This window comes from Mauremys mutica, chromosome 5 (assembly GCF_020497125.1).
Source record: "Mauremys mutica isolate MM-2020 ecotype Southern chromosome 5, ASM2049712v1, whole genome shotgun sequence".
Lineage (NCBI taxonomy): Eukaryota > Metazoa > Chordata > Testudines > Geoemydidae > Mauremys > Mauremys mutica.
Window position 1 is genome coordinate 70,315,907 of NC_059076.1, and position 8,234 is coordinate 70,324,140.

At 41.0% G+C, this 8,234-nt stretch overlaps 1 long non-coding RNA gene across 1 annotated transcript; it reads right to left on the reverse strand.

Moving 5' to 3' along the window:
• Positions 1-444: 444 nt before the first annotated feature.
• LOC123371015 lies at positions 445-7,123 on the reverse strand. Its single transcript, XR_006579686.1, has 3 exons — positions 6,998-7,123; positions 1,316-1,396; positions 445-1,023 (listed from the first exon to the last, which is right to left on the reverse strand). It is a non-coding gene; the product is annotated as an uncharacterized LOC123371015 (long non-coding RNA).
• Between the last annotated feature and the right edge of the window lie 1,111 nt (positions 7,124-8,234).

Sequence of the window (8,234 nt, forward strand, 5' to 3'; positions counted from 1 at the left end):
TAAAATGTTAGTCCCAGGGTCATGATGTACTTGCTATGTTTGCCTATACCATACCACACCACTTTACCAAAATAGGTTTGAGACTTGGGAGTGGGGCACTATTGGATTTTCCTGGCACACTGAGCATTCTCACTTGTGAAATCTCATTGGTGAAGACTTTCTGCTGCATCAACAAGGGCAAGGTTTTCAGTTGCGTAGCTGGATATAAGCAATTACTTGAACTATACTTATCTTCTTGGGTGTTTTCATCTGTGAAAAACTCACCACCAACTATTTCAGTGATCACTAGTTCAGTCTTAAGATTTCCTTTAAAAAACAAGGACCAGGACAGATGCATCCAATTCACAAGTACTATTTTAATGAGCTTTCAGTCAAAATAAGCACCCACCCAAAAGAGTCGTGGGAGCATGGTAAAATTCCACACACTTTTTTTTGTGTGGGGGGGGGGGGGGAGGCAGAGGTTTTTGAAAGACAGGCTTGATGTCACATTTAAAACACCAGTTCTAAAGATGAAGAAGCTAAAACTTAAAAGACCCACTGACACCTCATGGGAAACTTTGAAACAAAGTCTACTGAAAAACAATGCTCTTTATAATAGATATCCTCACAATATTTTTAAAAATGTACAAGAGAAATACGGAAAATATTTGCATAAAAACAGGAGCCTTTTCTCTGAGGAGTTCATCTGTTTCTGCTACTGACTTAGAAATAAAGACATTGTTTTCAAAAAAAGTCCTTAAAAATGTAAAAATAAAATGTTACATAAACAGACTTTCCTCCAAATAGACCACCTGAGACCTAAAAACATTCTAACATTTTGTTAAACTGAAGAACTGACTTCAGTGCGGAGTGCAGGGAGGGAAAAATCAGAATGTTAGTGCTGTTTCATCTTCTTTGCACGGGTAAATGACTGCACAAGATGCAAGACAAGGGAGAACAAGACCCTTGATTGTTAACTAAAACCCAGTGAGAGATCAGAGTCTTCCAGTGGTAAGGGTTGGTCACCATGGAGTGAGCATTATGCTAAAAAAAAAAAAAAAAAAAATCATGGGTCAACCCAAGCCCTTAGAAACTTCCCAACACCACACCCCGCATGGTGCAGCAACACCTAAATAGCACACATTGCACACACAGCAATATTTTCAAAAATTGACACCTAAAGTTAAGCTTTTAATTCCATATTTAGAAATCTTGAACTTAAGATACTCAAACTCTTAGCCTTGATTTTCTGCAATTTTTAGAGGGTTTAGCACCTAATCTGGGATGCACAATCTTACTATCCTGTATTTCAGAAGTGACAAGTGATTTTGAGTACCAGTTTGTGTGCGCCCAAGTCTTGAGATGACATAAAAGGGACTGATTTTCAGAAGGCTGTTGCGGAGTCACTTCAAGATGTCTAAAATTAAAAAAACACAAACACATTTTTGAAGTATATCACAAGAATAGCAAGGTTATGAATCATTAATAAAAGAAATCCTCAGTCATTGTCAGGGTTCCCTCCTCACTCTGAGTTTTAGAGTGCAGACATGGGGACCCGCATGAAAACCCCCTAAGCTTATTTCTACCAGCTTACGTTAAAAACTCCCCTATTCCTTGGATTAAGTAACGCTGCCACCACCAAGCGATTTAAAGAAACATTTAGGGAGGGACACTTGGAGCCCTACCTTCCCCAAATATCGCCCCCCCCCCCAGCCCCTACACTCTTTCCTGGGCAGGCTTGAGAATAGTATCCTCACAAATTGGTACAGGTTAACAAAGACCCAAACCCTTGGATTTTAAAAACGAAAAAACAAACAGGTTCTTAAAAGACAAATTTTAATTAAAGAAAAGGTAAAATTGGGGTGGTAAGTACTTTACAGAATAACAAAAGACTCAAGAATATAGAAGATCTCCCCTCCAGGCAAAACCTTAAAGTTACAAATCCAGAGATAAACCTCCCTCTAGACAAGGAAAATCACAAGCCAAAAATAAAAGTAAGCTAATGAATTCCCTTATTATTACTTTCTAATTCTAATTGAGTTGGATTGCTTGCCTTCTTGATCTGTCTCTGGCAAGCACACCGAACTGACAGACAAAGAACAAACAAAACAAAGCTCTTCCCCCCTCCCCAGATTTGAAAAATCTCTTGTTCCCTTATTGGTCCTTTTGGTCAGGTGCCAGCTAGGTTACCCGAGCTTCTTAACCCTTTACAGGTAAAAAGGATTGTGTGCCTCTTGCCAGGAGGGATTTTATAATATAAAGGTGGTTACCCTTCCCTTTATATTTATGACAATCATAAATGCAATACATTTGATATTGTCTGAGGGAGGAACCCACAGTAGGGAATAAGCAAGCCAGTTTGGCCCACAGTGCAGACTTTTCCTTTTGCCTGTAATGGAAAAGTCCTGAAGAAAAAAGTTAAGCTTTACAATCAGGGTAGGCTCTAGGTTTTTTGCCGCCCCAAGCAAGAAAAGGTGGCTGGAATAACCACAGAAAATATCCACTATCAAGGACTCCAGGCTAACGTGAGTGTGAGACAATCTACTGTTATCACTAGAAATGAGATATTACCACAGTTATTTTAATAATCAACATTCTATTCAAGCTAGCAATTAGGCACTTTGCATTCTTCCCTGTTCCAAGATGGTGTTCATATTAGCACAGTGCAAGATGAACTTATTGTTGCTCACTGTCTACACTTGCACTGGCAAGTCTCAAAGCCCAGGCCAACTTACTTGGGCTACAGAGCTAAAAATACCAGCATAAACAGACTGGCACCTGGTCTACAAGACCCTGATGGGGTTTTGGAGCCCATGCCAGGAACATTCTACACTGCTATTTTCAGCCACATAGTGTGAGCCTGAGTCAGTTAACCCAGACACTGACACTTGCTGCCATGGGACTTGTGTTTTTTCTTTTGCACCGTGTAGACTGAAGCAGAGTAATTATTACTCAGAACTAACCAAGGTGAGAATGCAGTCTGAGACAGATGGAACTGTCTAGAGGAGCCAACTGGGAAACTTCAACATAAATATATCCTCTCACAAGGTCTAAGATACAGACATGGAAGCAAATTAGTCTCCAAAATAACTCCATTAGTGACATGATTGACACCAGGATAAATTTGGCCCTTGATCTTTATTTTAAACACATACCATTTGGAGAGTATGACTGTGGTTTCTGAACTGAACAGAACAGCAGAGACAGAGCTACACTGGCTACTGCTACCCAGCAATACAGATTATTGTAGAGTGAGGACTTTGGCCATTTACACAAGCCCTGCTGAAGGAAATCCTGTGACTATCATGCCCAACAATGGAGTTTCATTAGTTTATAGCTGAACTTTAGGTTCTGGACAGCTGTTGTTTTTTTTTGTTTTTTTTTAAAGTCACATTTCCAGTACTATTTTTTTCTATGATTAGAGGAACAGAGAGACTTAGAAATAAAGTGGATATCGGTGAAATAATCTACATTTACTTATCCAAGACTGATGCATGACTGCTCCAGCCAACTCAGAGGTTAGCAATAGACAAATCTAGAATAGCAACACAGCAGGACCTGGCATTGGGTTTCCAGCTGTTGGCATTACCAAAAGGATATTAAAAAACAAAGACCAAAATAAACTCAAAGTAGGAGTTTAGCATCCCACCAGAACTGTAGGTAGTTGCATAGTATCCCCAAAAAATACCAGTTTTGTTATTATATTAAAAAAGTGACTTAGTCGAGGGGTGAGGGGGAAGGAGTCTCCCAAGAGAAATGAAAAGCACTCCTTCCATTGTCTCTTTTGAAAGAGAAAACACTAGGAAATGTAAAGTGACTTTAAAAAAAAAAAATCAGGGAGAGGAACTAATAGATTTTCTCCATCCCTTTACCCTACTGTAGTGGAACTCACCACTGTGACCACCATCTTTGCACAAATATTATTTGAGAAAGAGAGTAACCAGATCAGATTTTTTAAGCTAAATAGAAAGTTTATGTAAAGTGTTTAAATCATTCTGTGCGCGCACACACACAGAAACTAATATGGGGCACTGTGATGCAACCCACAGACAGGTCAGTAGAAAAGTGTATATTTAACTAAGGTGCTTATGCTGGGGTAGAGTACCCACATAATATTTCATAGAACAGCTACTGCACATGTATTAATAGTGTTTTATTTAAAAAGATCCTAACTTTTCTACTTGCTCAAGGAGAATTTTGGCATCCTACTGCAGCATTTGCGACATTGAATAACTCACACCTCAAAAATTCACCCGAGTTCATTGCTGCACAATTGGACAGCTTTGCTCAGACACTTACTTTTGCCTGTTTTGGGTTTTGGAGCCCATGCCAGGAACATTCTACACTGCTATTTTCAGCCACATAGTGTGAGCCTGAGTCAGTTGACCCAGACACTGACACTTGCTGCCATGGGACTTGTGTTTTTTCTTTTGCACCGTGTAGACTGAAGCAGAGTAATTATTACTGAGAACTAACCAAGGTGAGAATGCAGTCTGAGACAGTAGTCCCTGCTAGTAGTGCCAGGTTTTTCAAAGTGCTCAGCTTTAACAGAAAGAAGCCACTGTTTTACTGTCCAGTCACTATTTCTGTGACTCTTAAAAAGTGCCATCAGCAAGTTTTCCTTCTTTAGATACATTTACTGATTTAGTTCACTTCATGGTGGAAACAGTGAAGTCACCAAAACCAAGTTGGTTTGTATTTGTAACACCAAACAAAGCTTCTCAGTCATCTATTGAAGTATCAGATTCAGGAGTCAAAAGTGTGATCAGTACAATGGAAAGCACGTCTCAAACTAGCATGTAGGTAGGCCACGCAATAGAGTGGCATTCTCTCCCAGTTCCTCCCACAAAGCCAAGCTCCCAGTTGTGATGCTAAATAAGACTACTCACAACATTGTCCAGATGTCCAAAACATAGGTGGTCCCAGAATCAAAGTTTTTATTTAAAGAGAGTTATATAGCTATACACATTTCTAGCTATCATGGTTACAAAGAAAAACAGTTTGGTTACACCCAGGTCACATCTGTCAATCTGCAAATAGCCTCTAACAGAGGGAGGAGCAGTAGCTGCCATTAGATTCAGGGAGAAAACTGATTGGGGTTTAAATCTGCTCTGTTGGGCTAATGGCCTCACAAGTATGGGGTGAAGTGGTCACTGAGGCTCCATAGATTTAACTCCCCTCAGTGGGGAGTAAGTGAACTATTAAATTTGTGGGATTGTCCCTTTTAGTTTCACAAGTCAGATTGGGGGAGTGGGGGTTGGAAGAGGTGTCTGCCAAACACCATCCAGTCATGTCACCACATTTAGATCACACCCACAGTAGATTGGAGGGAGGGGGGGTGGGAAATCAGATCTGCACACTTTTTGAATAGTGAAAAAGTTAACATTGACATTTTAATTCCTATTTTGGGTATCTGAACTGACATTCCACTGATGTGAATGGGGCAGTTCACACTTTCCACAGCTCTTATTTCAGGCTCCCTGCAGATACTTTAACCCAAAGGGTTAGAGAGTTTAGATTAAAAAATAAAAGTGCTAAATCACTGATGTGATGCCACCCACCCAAAAATCAATCCCTGATTAAAAATATTAGGCAGAAATGCCTGAATGGGCTGTTCTTTCATCTAGAAAGGCTCTGCCTTGCTTTGTAACATACGAAGTTTTCTGTATTTTTTGCCACTAGTTTCTCACAGTATGTTCCTCTTGCTAGTGTAGATAAAAAGCCTTAAGTGTCATCCTTATTAGCTAAAACACAGTCTCTCTTCCCAGAAATGGCAGAGCAGAGCAAGGGACTTCAATCACAGCTTCCTCATAGGACAAAATACAGCCAAGAAATATCCCACTTCTTCAAACAGCTTCTGCTTACCACAATAACAGATACACAGCCTCATTGAACAGCAGTTCAATGTTTAAAAGCCCTTATTCTAGCACAAACTGAGAATAGTGGTTGAAATACCATTGTTATTTTCTGTGCAGAGTGGTGCCACAGAAAAGCTCCTTACAGAAGCCCTTGTTTTCCACTGCTAACATTGTAGCACAAAGCAACAGAGTCCTGTGGCACCGTATAGACTAACAGATGTATTGGAGCATAAGCTTTTGTGGGTGAACACCCACTTCGTCAGACGCATGTAATGGAAATTTCCAGAGGCAGGTATAAATATGCAGGCCAGAATCAGTCTGGAGATAATGAGGTTAGTTCAATCAGGGAGGATGAGGCCCTCTTCTAGCAGTTGAGGTGTGAACACCAAGCAGGGCTGCCCAGCGTGGTGGGGGCAAGTGGGGCAATTTGCCCCAGGCCCCACAGAGGCCCCGCGAGCTGCTCCGGGTTTTCGGCTGCACTTCCATGGCAGGCCCTTCCCTCGCTCTGGGTCTTTGGCGGCGGGTCCTTCAGTACAGCAGAAGACTCGGAGCGAGGGAAGGACCCGCCGCAGAAGTGCTGCCGAAGCCTCGAAGCGCCGCCCGGTGAGTACAAGCGCCGCAAGCGGCAGAAAAAAAAAAAAAGCCACGATCAGCGGCACTTAGGCTGCTCTACCACCGCGGCTTCATTCTTCAGTGGCAATTCGGCGGCAGGTCCTTCCCTCCAAGAGGGACCCGCTGCCGAATTGCTGCCGAAGACTCAGTCCTGCCCCAGGCCCCCTGAATCCTCTGGGTGGCCCTAACACCAAGGGAGGAAAAACTGCTTTTGTAGTTGGCTAGTCATTCACAGTTCCTCTAAACCAGCACTAACTTGCATCCTTATCCACTCTCCTTTACTTGACTCCAAAAGCCCCCCCAAACTTGGCATAGCAACTACCCCACATTCTCCTCAGATTTTTCTCCACACTAAAGACAACCAGTTGCAGTTCTATTTAGTAATACAGCACTACAAGAAAAAACATTTGCTGTTAAATTAACTGCTAAACAATAGTCTTACAATTTACTGGATTTTCCCTCAGATTTCTTCAGGTAGTATAAGCCACAACCATCCACTCCCACCAACTGCAATTCTAGCTATAATAAGGGTAAATTATTTTATTTACCTCTATATTCACCTTAAGTTCTGTGCCTGAATCTTTTGTTCCTTTATGAGTTCCTGCTCTGCACCCTCTGTGCTTTAGTTATACACACTTATTTGCCAATTAAGCCAACACACCTGTAGTGTCTTTAGCCCACTGCACTGCAGCTGTTCACCCTCTCCTTTTCTTCAGTCACCACAAGTTTAGTTTAATGTATATTACATCTTAAAAAGCTATGTTAGAAGACTATTAAAGGTCAAGTACTCAACATTAAGAAATGCCAAAATTAAGTTTCATCAGGAATCCTTAGTTTTCCCCTCCTGTGTGTATGCATTTTGATACAATCTTCAGTTACATGATTATATATTAACTTTTGCCAAAAGCCCCCTGCTTCATTCAGATCACTGAATGGATGGTGCCCACTGAATGGGTACCTATTAAATATTTCTTTCCATCCTCAATCAGTGTGGTTCAATGCATTATTTACCGCATACCATCCAGACCCTGCACTGAATATAGAATTATTAATTTCCTCATGGGCTTTGCTGTGGTGCCCTCATCACAGTACCTTAGTTCTTTACAAACAATAATGAATTAATATTCAATACATTGTTCTGAGATGAGGGGGTGTTATTATCCCCATTTTACACATGGGAAACTGAGGCACAGAGATTAGAGTCAAACTGTCAAAGGTATCCTTCTAATTTTGGGTGCTCAATCTGAGAAGTTTAGAACTTGACTTTTCAGAGTAGCATCATATAGTCCTTTATATTAGCTCCCCCTTCAAAGTCTCCTTGAGTACTGAGCACCAGAACACATCTGAGCATTTTTCTCTTGTCCTCTTGTTTGTGGAATATATTTCCTATTGACATTGCATTTATTTAGTCTAATCTTTAAGAAGTGTTTGTGGGCACTGGCTTTTAACTAAATTTCAGAACATAGCAACTGCCTTATTGAATCAAACCAATGGTCCTTCTAGTTTAGGTGTCAGCTGAGCAGGGGGGCTTTTGGATCTAAATTTTGGACTTAGGCTCTTAAAGTGGCAGGTAGGTACCTAATTCCCTTTGTGGCTCTAGCCCTGGGTCTCAATGATATCTAGTGGCTGGGAGTTCCACAAGTTGATTATGGATCTGAGTTTTAATCATAATCTTGCTGATAAGATCTCTCCAAAAAAATTCTGAGCAACACATCTAGTGCCAGATCCTCAGCTGATGTAAATCCTGTGAACATTCTATTGGTTTCTCAGAGATTGTGAATGCTT